This window comes from Salmo trutta, chromosome 7 (assembly GCF_901001165.1).
Source record: "Salmo trutta chromosome 7, fSalTru1.1, whole genome shotgun sequence".
NCBI classification, from domain to species: domain Eukaryota; kingdom Metazoa; phylum Chordata; class Actinopteri; order Salmoniformes; family Salmonidae; genus Salmo; species Salmo trutta.
This window is the reverse complement of record NC_042963.1, coordinates 45,089,036-45,104,745: the sequence shown is the minus strand read 5'-3', so window position 1 is coordinate 45,104,745 and position 15,710 is coordinate 45,089,036. Positions and strand designations below refer to the sequence as shown.

At 46.1% G+C, this 15,710-nt stretch overlaps 1 pseudogene; it reads left to right on the top strand.

The window, feature by feature from the left end:
* The first annotated feature begins 368 nt into the window (after window positions 1–368).
* On the top strand, window positions 369–15,424 carry LOC115196616 (L-lactate dehydrogenase B chain-like; annotated as a pseudogene).
* The last annotated feature ends 286 nt before the right edge of the window (window positions 15,425–15,710 follow it).

Genomic DNA, 15,710 nt, shown 5'->3' with positions numbered 1-15,710 from the left:
CCATTCTTTGACTGACTGGCCAGTGCTTCACAGGGACCTTTCACTGGTGTCGTGTCTTTGGCATCATTAAAACTGAAGACAAATTTATCAAATAACTCTCTGTAATTATTACTACGCGATTAAACTGATTAATCGTGTAACTGTAATTAACTAGGAAGTCGGGGCACCAAGGAAAATATTCAGATTACAAAGTTATAATTTTCCTAATATAACTTTCAGATATCATAATATGAAACCCACTCTGTCTCCATACTGTGGCCACGAGGCAGGACATTCTCTTTAGGAGTTTACGACCGCTCTCACAGAGCCTGGGTGTGGGAGACAGAGGTAGGGGGATGGTGCATAGAAAACCCAAAGAGGGCAACGTCATGACACTGGGGAAGTCTCCCCCGCCTGTGGAAAATGGACCGATGCTTCGAAAGGACCTAGCGGATGCCACTGGTTCCGATCCCGATCCCGTTATCAAGCAATGGAAACGCCGCTTTGAGAAGTCCAATCCAGACAGCTTCAACACCCTGGCCTTGGAGGTTGCAGGAGCAGTAGAGAAACTCTGAATAATCGGCTATGAAAAGCCAACTGACATTTACTCCTGAGGTGCTGACCTGTTGCACCCTCTACAACCACTGTGATTATTATTATTTAACCCTGCTGGTCATCTATGAACATTTCAACATCTTGACCATGTTCTGTTATAATCTCCACCCGGTACAGCCAGAAGAGGACTGCCCCCCCCCCCCCCCCCTCATAGCCTGGTTCCTCTTTAGGTTTCTTCCTAGGTTTCGGCCTTTCTAGGGAGTTTTTACTAGCCACCGTGCTTCTACACCTGCATTGCTTGCTGTTTGGGGTCTGGGGGGCACATACACACGCATATAGGTCCATTATCATTGTTTTTACTTTTTGGACATAGGAGACCTGAAAAACACTTTGGCGGAGCGTACAATACATTTCGATGCAGAAAAACCCACATTATCTGCGCATGTGCAGGGGACCATTACAGTGGAGAAATTGAGCCTCACGCTTCAACGCTCTTAGTTGTTGAGGAAATGTATCCACTATGCCGTTTACTTTCTACATCTACGTCATATATCTGAGTCTACCTTTATGGTTGAAACATTATCATACACACGCACACACACACACTTTCGCATTCTGCGCTTTAGCATTCACCACTACATGTCACTTTTTTGTTCTTCAGAATCCAAAGTAAGCCATAGCAGAACTAATACATGTACTGTAGTAGTGGGGTGTAAGGATTACTCCTGCCCTCCCTCAGGTTTTCCAGCCCACGTCCACAGAGAGATGGAAAGAACGAGAGAGGAGAGCAGGAGAGGGACAGATGGTGCTGGGGCCTAGAGGAGGACCGAATTGAAACAAGTGCCCTCCATTCTCCCACCTATCCTCCTCTCCATCCCACAGACAGTTCCAGTGGGTCTCTCCCTTCAGTGGCTTGTTAAAGGTGTGGCCCTGCTAAGGCATTACTGAGGGTTCCTATTATGAGAAGAGCATGATTTAAGCTCTGTCCAAAATGTTTGAGTGTGTGTGTGCATGTGTGTGTGTGTGTGTGTGTGTGTTACCCCTGCAGCATGGTAGGTAAAGATGAAATTGACAGCATCAAGGAGAACAAGTCTAATCACATTTACAACCACAGGAAACAAGAGAATCTGAGTGATCCACAGTTCAGAGGCAGTCATCAGGATGGCTTACAGTCTTCATACACACAATTTCATAGACCATGGTGCTTGCCTACGGAGCTGTGAGGGGAACGGCACCTCGGTATCCTTCAGGCTCTGATCAGGCCCTACACCCAAACAAGGGCACTGCATTCATCCACCTCTGGCATGCTGGCCCCCCTACCGTTGCGGAAGCACAGTTCCCGCTCAGCCTAGTCAAAACTGTTCGTTGCTCTGGCACCCCAATGGTGGAACAAGCTCCCTCACGACGCCAGGACAGCGGAGTCAATCACCACCTTCCGTAGACACCTGAAACCCCACCTCTTTAAGGAATACCTGGGATAGGATATAGTAATCCTTCTAACCCCCCCCCCCAAAAAAATTGATGTACTATTGTAAAGTGGTTGTTCCACTGGATATCATAAGGTGAATGCACCAATTTGTAAGTCGCTCTGGATAAGAGCGTCTGCTAAATGACGTAAATGTAAATGTAAATGTATAGTCATACCATTGACCATCTTACAGGCTTTTGTATCTGTAATATATTTGTATTTTTGTTGCTTTGGGCAGAATAGCTCCCGAGTGGCGCAGCGGTCTAAGGCTCTGCATCTAGTGCTAGAGGTGTCGCTACAGACACCCTGGTTTGAATCCAGGCTGTATCACAACCGGCTGTGATTGGGAATCCCATAGGGTGGCGCACAATTGGCCCAGCGTCGTCCGTGTTCGGCTGGGGTAGGCCATTATTGTAAATAATCATTTGTTCTTAACTGACTTGCCTGGTTAAATAAAATGATTATACAGCAGACAGAAGATGTATGCACACTCTCTCATTTCTGCAGGAGAGCAATTTTCTCCCTTAAATAGTAGATCAAATTGTGATCCATTAAAGAGTGGAGAATGATATTCCCACTCAAAATGCAACGGCATACTCTCCCCAAATAAAAAATGTTTTGTCACATGTGCCGAATACAACAGGTGTAGACCTTACAGTGAAATGCTTACTTACAAGCCCCTAACCAACAATACAGTTTAAAAAAAAAATACGGATAAGAATAAGAGATAAAAGTAACAAGTAATTAAAGAGCAGCAGTAAAATAACAATAGCGAAACTATATACAGGTGGGGGTACCGATACAGAGTCAATGTGCGGGGGTAGAATATACATGTAGGTAGAGTTATTAAAGTGACTATGCATAGATGACAGCAGAGAGTAGCAGTGGTGTAAAGAAGGGGGGAGGGGGGGCAATGCAAATAGTCTGGGTAGCCATTTGACTAGATGTTCAGGAGACTTATGGCTTGGGGGTATAAGGTGTTTAGAAGCCTATTGGACCTAGACTTAGCACTCCGGTACCGCTTGCCATGCAGTAGCAGAGAGAACAGTCTATGACTAGGGTGGCTGGAGTCTTTGAATTTTTAGGGCCTTCCTCTGACACCGCCTGGTATAGAGGTCCTGGATGGCAGGAAGCTTGGCCCCAGTGATGTACTGGGCCATACGCACTACCCTCTGTAGTGCCTTGTGGTCGGAGGCTGAGCAGTTGCCATACCAGGCAGTGATGCAACCAGTCAGGATGCTCTCGGTGGTGCAGCTGTAGAACTTTTTGAGGATCTGAGGACCCAGGCCAAATCTTTTCAGTCTCCTGAGGAGGAATGGGTTTTGTCGTGCCCTCTTCACGACTGTCTTGGTGTGCTTGGACTAGAAGTCGACCGATTAATCGGAATGGCCGTTTAATTAGGGCCGATTTCAAGTTTTCATAACAATCGGTTTTCAGTATTTCTGTCGTTGCACCAATGTGTACCTAACCATAAACTTCAATGCCTTTCTTTAAAATCAGTACACAAGTATATATTTTTAAAACTGTATATTTAGTTAATATTGCCTGCTAACATGAATTTCTTATAACTAGGGAAATTGGGTCACTTCTCTTGCGTTCCGTGCAAGCAGTCAGGGTTTATGCAGCAGTTTGGACCTCCTGGCTCGTTACGAACTGTGTGAAGTCCATTTATTCCTAACAAAGGCCGTAATTAATTTGCCAGAATTGAACATAATTATGACATAACATTGAAGGTTGTACAATGTAACAGCAATATTTAGACTTAGGGATGCAATCCGTTAGATAAAATACGTAACGGTTCTGTATTTCACTGAAAAAATAAACGTTTTGTTTTCGAAATGATAGTTTCCAGATTCAACCATATTAATGACCAAAGGCTCGTATTTCTGTGTGTTATTATGTTATAATTAAGTCTATGATTTTATATTTCATAGAGCAGTCTGACTGAGCGATGGTAGGCAGCAGCAGGCTTGTAAGCATTCATTCAAACAGCACTTTCGTGCGTTTGCCAGCAGCTCTTCGCTGTGCTTCAAGCATTGAGCTGTTTATGACTTCAAGCCTATCAACTCCCGAGATTAGGCTGGTGTAACCCATGTGAAATGGCTAGCTAGTTAGCGGGGTGCGCGCTAATAGCGTTTCAAACGTCACTCGCTCTGAGACTTGGAGTACTTGTTCCCCTTGCTCTGCAAGGGCCGCGGCTTTTGTGGAGCGATGGGTAACAATGCTTCGAGGGTGGCTGTTGTCGATGTGTTCCTGGTTCGAGCCCAGGTAGGGGCGAGGAGAGGGACGGAAGCTATACTGTTACACTGGCAATACTAAAGTGCTTATATGAACATCCAATAGTCAAATGTATATGAAATACAAATGGTATAGAGAGAAATACTCATATAATTCCTACAATAACTACAACTTAAAACTTCTTAACTGGGAATATTGAAGACTCCTGTTAAAAGGAACCACCAGCTTTCATATGTTCTCAAGTTCTGAGCAAAGAACTGAAAACCAGGTGTGTGGGAAAACAAGACAAAACAAATGGAAAATGAAAAATGGATCGGCGATGGCTAGAAGACTGGTGACGTCGACCGCCGAACACCGCCCGAACAAGGAGAGGCATCGACTTCGGTAGAAGTCGTGACAGTACCCCCCCGACGCGCGTCTCCAGCAGCGCGCCGACACCGGCCTCGGGGACGAACCGGACGGCGAGGCGCAGCGCGATCCAGCCGGAGATGGTGGAACTCCCGCAGCATTGAACGGTCCAACACGTCCTCCACCGGAACCCAGCATCTCTCCTCCGAACCATACCCCTCCCAGTCCACGAGGTACTGAAGGCCCATTGCCCGACGTCTCGAATACAGTATGGAACAAACGGAGTACGCCGGGGCCCCCTCGATGTCCAGAGGTGGCGGAGGAACCTCCCGCACCTCTCAGACTCCTGGAGCGGGCCAGCCACCACCGGCCTGAGGAGAGACACATGGAACGAGGGGTTAATACGGTAATCGGTGGGAAACTGTAACCTGTAACAAACCTTGTTCACTCTCCTCAGGACTTTAAATGGCCCAACAAACCATGGACCCAGCTTCTGGCAGGGCAGGCGGAGGGACAGGTTTCGGGTCGAGAGCCAGACCCGGTCCCCCGGTGCGAACACCGGGGCCTCACTGCGGTGACGGTCCGCGCCAACTTTCTGGCGCAGCACGGCACGCTGAAGGTGAACATGGGCGGCGTCCCATGTTTCCTCCACGCGCCGGGAACCAGTCGTCCACCGAAGGAGCCTCGGTCTGACTCTGATGCCAAGGAGCCAGAACCGGCTGATACCCCAATACACACTGGAAGGGGGAGAGGTTAGTGGAGGAGTGTCGGAGCGAGTTCTGGGCCATCTCTGCCCAAGGCACGATCGCTGCCCACTCCCCCGGCCGGTCCTGGCAATAGGACCTCAGAAACCTACCCACATCCTGGTTAACTCTCTCCACCTGCAGGTTACTCTCGGGGTGAAAACCCGAGGTAAGGCTGATCGAGACCCCCAGGCCTCCGCAGTCTGTAGGGCCGTAGGGAGACCGGGCAGAGGAAGGAGACGGCAGGACTTAGAGAAACGATCCACAACAACCAGGATCGTAGTGTTTCCCTGTGATGGGGAAGATCAGTCAGGATATTGATCGACAGGTGCGACCATGGCCGTTGTGGAATGGGTAAGGGGTTTATTTTACCTCTGGGCAGGTGCCTAGGAGCCTTACACTGGGCGCACACCAAGCAGGAGGAAACATAAACCCTCACGTCCTTAGACAAAGTGGGCCACCAGTACTTCCCAGTCAGACAGCGCACCATCCGACAGATGCCTGGATGACCAGAGGAGGGTGACGTGTGGGCCCAATAGATCAACCGGTCACGGACAGCAGACGGAACATACAGACGCCCAGCGGGACACTGGAGTGGAGCAGGCTCTGCACGCAATGCCTGCTCAATGTCCGCGTCCAGCTCCCACACTACCGGCGCCACCAGGCAGGAGGCCGGGAGTATGCGGGTGGGATCCATGGGCCGCACCTCTGTGTCATACAGCCGGGACAGTGCGTCTGCCTTCACGTTCTGGGAACCTGGTCTGTAAGAAAGAGTGAACACAAAACGGGTGAAAAACATGGCCCACCTTGCCTGATTAGGATTCAGTCTCCTCGCTGCCCGGATGTACTCCAGATTGCGGTGGTCAGTCCAGATGAGAAAAGGGTGTTTAGCCCCCTCAAGCCAATGTCTCCACGCCTTCAGAGCCTTGATGACAGCCAACAGCTCCCGGTCCCCCACGTCATAGTTTCGCTCCGCCGGGCTGAGCTTCCTCGAGAAGAAGGCACATGGGCGGAGCTTCGGTGGCATACCCGAGCGCTGAGAGAGCACGGCTCTTATCCCAGCCTCGGACGCATTCACCTCCACTATGAATGCCAAAGAGGGATCCGGATGGGCCAGCACGGGAGCCGAGGTAAACAGAGCCCTCAGGTGACCAAAAGCCCTGTCCTCCTCAGCCGACCACTGCAAACGTACCGGTCCCCCCTTCAGCCGTGAGGTAATGGGAGCCGCTACCTGACCAAAACCCTGGATAAACCTCCGGTAGTAATTGGCAAACCCTAAAAACCACTGCACCTCCTTTACCGTGGTGGGAGTCGGCCAATTACGCACGGCTGAAATGCGGTCAGTCTCCATCTCCACCCCTGAGGTGGAAATGCGGTACCCTAGGAAGGAGACGGACTGTTGGAAGAACAGGCATTTCTCAGCCTTGGCGTACAGGTCATGCTCTAACAGTCGACCAAGCACCTTGCGCACCAGGAACACACGCTCGGCACGTGTAGCGGAGTATATCAGAATGTCATCAATATACACCACTACACCCTGTCCGTGCAGGTCCCTGAAAATCTTGTCTACAAATGCTTGGAAGACTGATGGAGCATTCATCAACCTGTATGGCATGATGAGGTACTCATAATGCCAATGAGGTCGTACTGAACGCCGTCTTCCACTCGTCTCCCTCCCGGATACGCACCAGGTTGTAAGCACTCCTGAGATCAAGTTTGGTGAAGAAGCGCACCCCGTACATTGACTCAATCGCTGTGGCGATTACAGGTAGCGGGTAACTGTACCTCACAGTTATCTGATTAAGGCCTCAATAGTCAATATACAGGCGCAAACCTCTCTCCTTCTTCTTCACAAAAAAGAAACTCGAGGAGGCGGGTGAAGTGGAGGACCGAATGTACCCCTGACGCAGGGATTCGGAGACATATGTTTCCATAGCCACCGTCTCCGCCTGTGACAGGGGATACACGTGACTCCTGGGAAGTGCAGCGTCTACCAGGAGATTTATCCCACAATCCCCCCGTCGATGGGGTGGTAATTGAGTCGCTTTCTTTTTGGAGAAGGCGAGAGCCAAATCGGCATACTTGGAGGAATGCGCATGGTGGAGACCTGGTCTGGACTTTCCACCGTAGTAGCACCTATGGAAACCCGAAGCATCCCCCCGAGCACTCTCGCGACCACCCCGTGAGAGCCCTCCATTGCCATGAAATAGTGGGGTTATGACAAGCTAACCAGGATAGACCTAGCACCACGGGAAACGCAGGAGAGTCAATGAGAAAGAGGTTGATATTCTCCGTGTGACCCCCCTGCGTCACCATGCCCAGAGGAGCGGTGGCCTCCCTAATCAACCCTGACCCTAATGGTCGACTATCTAAGGCGTGAACTAGGAAGGGAATTGCCACAGGAACGATGGGGATCCCTAAACTATAGGCTAATGATCTGTCTATAAAATTCCCAGCCGCACCTGAATCGACAAGCGCCTTATGCTGGGAATGCGTGGAAAACTCAGGAAACGTAACGAACAAAACACGGCGCAACAGAGGGCTCTGGCTGAGAATGGTGCCTTCTCACCTGGGGTGCCGCCAGCGTGCCCTGCCTGCTGCCTCGACCCACAGAGGAACCAACCCAGCACCGACCGGCAGTGTGACCTCTGCGGCCACAGATGGTGCACGAGACGGAACCTCTTCCGGTCTCCCTGAGCGCAGCACCTCCCAGCTCCATGGGCATCGGAGCGGTGGTGCTGGGGGATGGAACCGACAGACCCCGATCTGGACGTCCGCAGGTAGCCAGCAGGTTATCCAGCCGAATGGACAGGTCCACCAGCTGGTCGAAAGTAATGGTGGTGTCCCTGCAGGCCAACTCTCGACGGACGTCCTCGCGCAAACTGCGCTATGGTGGTCTGCTTAAAACATGTTGGTTTTACAGACTCGGACAGAGAGTAGTACACATTCTGGTAATCCGTCTGGCCCTGCGGCCTTGTGAATGTTGACCTGTTTAAAGGTCTTACTCACATCTGCTGTGGAGAGCATGATCACACAGTCTTCTGGAACAGCTGGTGCTCTCATGCATGTTTCATATAGCCTACCACTGAGGTTGATGGATACTGTTGGATGTATGTGTGTATATTGAGAATAAAAACAAGTCTGCCAATGATTAATTGCATATACCCTATATACCACACTTCATATCACAGGTATACAAACAACCATTACATCTCCATTTCCCTTTTGCTAAATACATAAATCAATGCCACCCCTTTCAATGGGAAACTAAACTGTGGTGACAGGGTAACCCAAAACCACTAGATAAGAGGCTAACCACTGAAAAATATGACTAGGGACTGAAATATGATGCACAGATAGACTATGGATTAATATGAATGAATAGGTTAAACTAATCGGAGTAACCTTCTTGAATAGTACTCTTCATCCTCAATCACATCATCTAACAGCTCACAGCACTCTTAACCTCATACTTTAGGCTGAACTTTTTCAAACAATCATGAAGTCAAAGTCAAAGCTAAACCCTGGCTGTGTGTAGAATCTAACATCTTATGACAGGATCCCTTGATGGCCCTCCATAACTATGGACAATATACCATTCTTTCCTGGCCCCACAAACTCATTAGCATCAATGTCAGTGGCTACGGCTAATGCGCTTGACAGGAACCTAGTTCAGACAGAAGTCCTCTCCTCCCACTCCATTCAGCCATAGTGAGGAGTAGGCAGAGGAGGGAGAGCTCTCTCCAACACTATGTAGGATCAGCACGAGACTTCACATCAACTCCATCACACCATCTTAAAAACTTTTACTGCAGTGGGCTAAATCAGGGTCACATAGAGCGCTTCTTGTTAGTCTTAAACAAATCTACTTTGAAACAAAAGTATACACCTCACACACATGGTTATGGGCTTTAAAAAAGAAGACACCTGTACCATGTCAGATATAGAGTTGAAATGTATTACATTTTGAGTTTGCGTCCCAATATTACACTTTATATACATCACAGAAGACTGAAATATAACAAAATCCTTGACATAGAAATAACGGATTTTCAGCGTAAAAAAAATAAACGTTAATTAATTATGAAATTATTAACCATTTTAATACCATTCCACCCAAAAGGCCACTAGGTCATTTGACTGCATGAGAGGGCTACCCTTCCTTTCCAGAGCTTGCCGAATGAAACAAAATAATCATGAATAGACATGTACCAAAGTTAGAACACACAAAGACAAACAAATGTTAAATGGGAGACTTTATGACAACTTTCAACCACTCAACAACATTGCTATGAAATGTTTGCTTCGTTAGAAAAGTGCCAATAAGACTGTTTACACAGGCAGACACATTCTGATCTTTTGCCCAGTTATTGGTAAAAGAGCTGATCTGATTTGTCAAAAGGACAATTAGTGGAAAAATATCTCAGAATGGGATGCCTGTGGAAACACAGTTGGAGGATAGGTGGGCTGTGAAAACAATTGCCTAATTTGACTCGCTTTGGAACAAAATTACAAATAATCTAGTTAGAACAACAATCAAGCTTCAGTAGGGGCAGCAGGTAGCCTGGTGGGTAGGAGCGATGGACCAGTAACCTGTCATTCTGCCCCTAAGCAAGGCAGTTAACCCACTGTTCCCGTGACTCAGATGATGTGGATGTCGATTAAAGCAGCCCCCCGCACCTCTCTGATTCAGAGGGGTTGGGTTAAATGCGGAAGACACATTTCAGTTGAAGACATTCGGAAGACATTCAACTGACTAGGTATCCCCCTTTCAAGTAGTACCAACTGTAGCTTTGTAGGTAGCCAATGTCATACCAGATGGATTACTAATATGGTAATCAACATGGTGCATTGTAGGAATTATTGGTCTAAAAGATGTTAGAGCAGGTTAGGAGGCCATTAATTAATGATACTACCATCACAATCAGAGATGATTAAAATCACTGCTCCCGGACCTATCAATAATTCAGTAAGGGGATAAACCAAAGCATCAAGTCACAGAAAACTACTCTTTTGGCTATTGAAGGATAATGATGAGTTCACAAGCAGCCTTCTTTTACCTGTACCTCTCAAGAACCCAGGAACACTGAATCATAGAAATCACAGGTCTGAACAAATAGAACACTTAATCATCCTAAAATTAAATAGACATCTGATGACAAACGAGGGTGGGCTAAATGAGGGCCAACAATGAGGCAAGAGTGCAAGGCAATCAGGCTGCCATAAGGCGTGAGAGAGGGGGCTGACATGATAAGACCCAACACTGAGCTTTACATTGTTCAAAGGGAGACTTTCACTTGGGGAGTCATTGAAAGCGATCGCAAGTACTTATCAAGGCAAATTACCTAATCTCTATGACAGCCCCACAGTTCAATGTAGAAGCTTCACCAAAGCCAAAGCATGACCAATATATGCTGCCCCAGCTGCCAGCCATGGGAGTGGGGGGACAACCTAGCTACCGTAGAGAACCCTCTTATAACATCCTGGTCTGAAGCCTGAACAGATGGGGGACGGGATCCCCAATAACTCTCTCATAATAGATACATAAACTACCTAACTCTGCATGCATATTGAATCTAGCCAAGAATAAACATACTTTTGTTACTGTCATTTTCACCACCGGCATCACGCATCATTTATATTCGTACATACCATTTTTAAAGTTGTTCAACAGATTACAATAAAACTTACTTTTACCATTATGCTGTACATTTTGTTCTGTTCAGTTTCAAAGTTCAAAGCATTCAGAAACTGCTGACTTGTACACAGAATTAAACTGCAGCCACTGATTTGATCAACCACACCAGCAGGGTAACGATCATATAACAGTAATGTAAAAACATTTTGGGGTGAATCAAACAGATGTTCCCCTCAAGCTCCTGTTTGTGACATTATTATCACTGTGAAGCAGTGGTCATAATTGTAAAGAGGTCATTAGCGGACAGACAGAGAGACAGACAGCGAAGGGCTCCATTTACCTTTTTCTGCTCCTCCAGTGCATGTGTCACAGGTTTCCTCCTCTGGTGCTGGTGCTGATGCTGGCTCCCCTCAGCTCCCAGTTCCATAGCAGGCTGAGTGCCAGATACCCTCTCTCTTCCCTGCTCAGTCCCAACTCCACAATATCCACAACCCAATAATCCCTGAGGGGAAGGGAAATCCCAGATCCTTCACATGTGATATCCTACTTCCTTCCCAGGTTGTCAATATGGATACATCACTTCTCCAAAGGAATGATCACATCCGACACCTCCCAAAGGATTCTGGGGCTCTGGCGGAGGTGAGGTCAACAATAGTTCTGCTTCTTCAGTCTCAACCCAGAGGGACTGGGCCATAGGACTGACCGGAGAGACTGGGTCCCAGGGGCCACTGGTCTCTGAATCATGGTGGTTAGTTAGGGATGCAGCCTGCAGCAACGATGCACTGCCTTCATTGGAAGTGATTGGAATTAACACAGTGATAATGAAATCTGATAAGCATGGTTCAGTCCAAGGGGGTCCAAGAGTCCCATCACGCTTGATCTGAGCGAAGAGCTTGAGTTACCCACCATGTACCCAGTTACCCACTATATCAAGTTTGGACACACCTACTCAAGTGTGTTTCTTTATTTTCACTATTTTCTACATTGTAGAATAATAGTGAAGACATCAAAACTATGAAATAACACATATAGAATCATGTAGTAACCAAAAAAGTGACCTGGAAAGCTTTTCCAGCCATCTTCACCTGGAAAGCTTTTGCAACAGTCTTGAAGGAGTTCCCACATATGCTGAGCACTTGTTGGCTGCTTTTCCTTCACTCTGCGGTCCAACTCATCTCAAACCATCTCAACTGGGTTGAGGTCTGGTGATTGTGGAGGCCAGGTCATCTGATGCAGCAATCCATCACTATTCTTCTTGGTCAAATAGCCCTTACACAGCCTGGAGGTGTGTTGGGTCATTGTCCTGTTGTAAAACAAATTTAAAGTCCCACTAAGAGCAAACCAGATGGGATGGCGTATCGCTGCAGAATGCTGTGGTAGCCATGCTGGTTAAGTGTGCCTTGAATTCTAAATAAATCACCAACAGTGTCACCAGCAAAGCACCCCCAAACCATTACACCTCCTCCTCCATGCTTCACGGTGGGAACTACACATGCGGAGATCATCTGTTCACCTACTCTGGGTCTCTCAAAGAAACGGCGGTTGGAACCAAAAATCAGACCAAAACTCAGATTTGCTCATGTTTCTTGGTCCAAGCAAGTCTCTTCCTCTCATTGGTGTGCTTTAGTTGTGGTTTCTTTGCAGCAATTCGAAAGACTGATTCTTGCAGTCTCCTCTGAACAGTTGATGTTGAGATGTGTCTGTTACTTGAGCTCTGTGAAGCAATTATTGGGGCAATTTCTCAGGCTGGTAACTCGAATGAACTTATTCTCTGCAGCAGAAGTAACTCTGGGTCTTCCTTTCCTGTGCCAGTTGTCATGAGAGCCAGTTTCATCATAGTGCTTGATGGTTTTGGCGACTACACTTGAAGAAACTTTCAAAGTTATTGAAATTTTCCAGATTGACTGACGTTCATGTCATTTATTAATGATGGACTGCCGTTTCTCTTTGCTTATTTGAGCTGTTCTTGCCATAATATGGACTTGGTCTTTTACCAAATAGGGCTATCTTCTGTATGCCACCCCTACCTTGTCACAACACAACTGATTGGCTCAAACGCATTAAAAAGGAAAGAAATTCCACAAATGATCTTTTAACAAGGCACACCTGTTAATTGAAATGCATTCCAGGTGACTACCTCATGAAGCTGGTTGAGAGAATGCCAAGAACATGCAAAGCTTCATCAAGGAAAAGTGTGGCTACTTTGAAGAATATCAAATATAAAATATATTTTGATTTGTTTAACACTTTTTTTGGTTACTACATGTTTCCATATGTGTTATTTAATAGTTTAAACATACATTTCTACAATGTAGAAAATAGTAAAAATGAAGAAAAACCCTTTAATCAGTATGTGTGTCTGAATATATATATATATATTCAGACATATATATATATATATATTCAGACACACACATATATATATATATGGAAGGTTGCATTAAATTGATACATCATCGTCGTCATCATTCTCATTATGATCGTTTGGGAACACCGATGATTTTTTTAAACTCCACTTTAAAACTATCACTGTCACTTAACTAAAGAAACACAAATAGGCTACATACTACAGTAGTTATAAACGTATTTAAAGTTTAACCATTAGACTTAGCTTACAATATGAATATAGAATGTGACTGGCTGAAACCGCGATGTAAAAAATACAAAATAAAAAATTCTACGAATCCATCAAAATTAGCTTAGTCCATCCAACATGATTTCATATCACTGTATGGAAGAAAAAAATCGTGAAATATAAAATACTCACCCAAATAAAATCTATTTTTTTTGCAGAATATCCATGAACATTTTGGCTACAAATTGGTTACTCCGTGTGCACGCCGTACACCAGCACAGACCACACTTTCCATTCCCATCCCCACTGAGAGCGCTTCTTTTCAATAGTTTTTTTTGGACACTGCTTTCTTGTCCCAGTGTTAAAGCTCGTTGCCATTGAAACTTTTAGGAATGAATTTTCTGCCATCTAGTGTGAAAAAATGGAACATCGGTTATTAAACATTCCACCCATGATCGCAAGAGCATCGAACTTCACGAGACTACAATAACATGAAAAGGCTCCACTTTTCAGAATTATACATCATTGAACTTTTCATAAAATTAGAGGTAGGTTATAATATCATGCAATAACCAGGTGAATACAATGTAACTATACTGTATATCACTAAATGGACTCACTGTTACCTGTTTATTGCATGATATTATAACCTACCTCTAATTTTATGAAAAGTTCAACGATGTATAATTCTGAAAAGTGGAGCCTTTTCATGTTATTGTAGTCTCGTGAAGTTCGATGCTCTTGCGATCATAGTGGTAACATCATGCAATAAACAGGTAACAGTGAGTCCATTTAGTGATATACAGTATAGTTACATTGTATTCACCTGGTTATTGCATGATGTTGCCACTATGCCAAACGCTGTATAGAAAAAGCATTACATGTTGTGTTGTCCCTATTCTATCCACTATATCAAAAGCAGATGCCATGTTTACTGTCAGAGATAAACCACATCAGTCCTAGACCAGTAGGTGGAAACACCAAAGTGACCATCTTGGGTGTGGGTAATGTCAGTATGGCATGTTCCCTCAGTATCTTACAGTAGGTGAGTCCCACTGTGCATATCACAGAGTGAGCACCAAAGACTTTCGATTTTTATTCTGAGCTTGTATACAGTGCCACGCCATTCCAACAAATACATTTCATTGGAGCTAACAATTACTATGAATGCTGATGATAAACAGTCTAGTATAGCTTATCACTTACCCCGTCACTTGCTGTGAAGAGTGTGGCTGATGAAGTCACCGTGGTGGATGCTATAGAGGACTGCATGGAGAGGAGCTGGACATGCAGCAAGCCAGCCTCTTCCTGAAGACCTCCAAGATCACAGCCACCAGAGGTCAGCTATAGCCTGGCTCAGTGCCCGTGTGTGTGTGTGTGTGTGTGTGTGCGTGCGTGCGTGCGTAGTGTGTGTGTGTGTGTGTGCGTGCGTGCGTGCGTGCGTGCGCGTGCGTGTGTGTGCGTGCACGTGTGCGTGTGCGTGCTTGCATGTAAGTGTGCTGACTCCTTTAAAATAATACAGTGCTATAGCAGAACGATGAATGATTTTTGTATTTCAAACTCTTGTGGGAAAATGTGTCGAGTGTCAAACTATGAAATCCCTAGATGTAAAAATGTGGAGTTTGGGATATTTTCCCACTTTGTTGTAACATATTGTAATATATCGTGCTCTGTTCCTCTTAGACTACTCAGACACAGCCAACTCCAAGCTGTGCTTCATCACTGCAGGCATGCGTCAGAGGAAGAGGGAGAGTCGTCAGGATCTGCTCCAGAGGAACATTTAGGTGTTGAAGCAGATCATCTCTCCACTGGCCCAGCACAGCCCTGACACCTCCAGCCCTGACACCTCCAGCCCTGACACCATCCTCTTGGTCATATAAACCCCTAGACCTCACTACACCATGTCCACTTCTTATATTCGTATATGGAGAAGTGAGTAGGATATTATCAGACTGATAAGAAGAGTCAAGTCAAACTTAGTTACATGACTCATTTTCCCTAAGTAAAGGTTTCTTCCTAGCGTGGAGAAACCCTGTCCAATAGTAATTGAGCATGTATATATTTGTTTCTAACCCTGGCTGGTGGCTAACCCGATGGTACTGAACAGGGTCAGCGGAACCAATCTGGACTCAACATGGTTCTCCTACTTGACGGGAGAGAGACTGC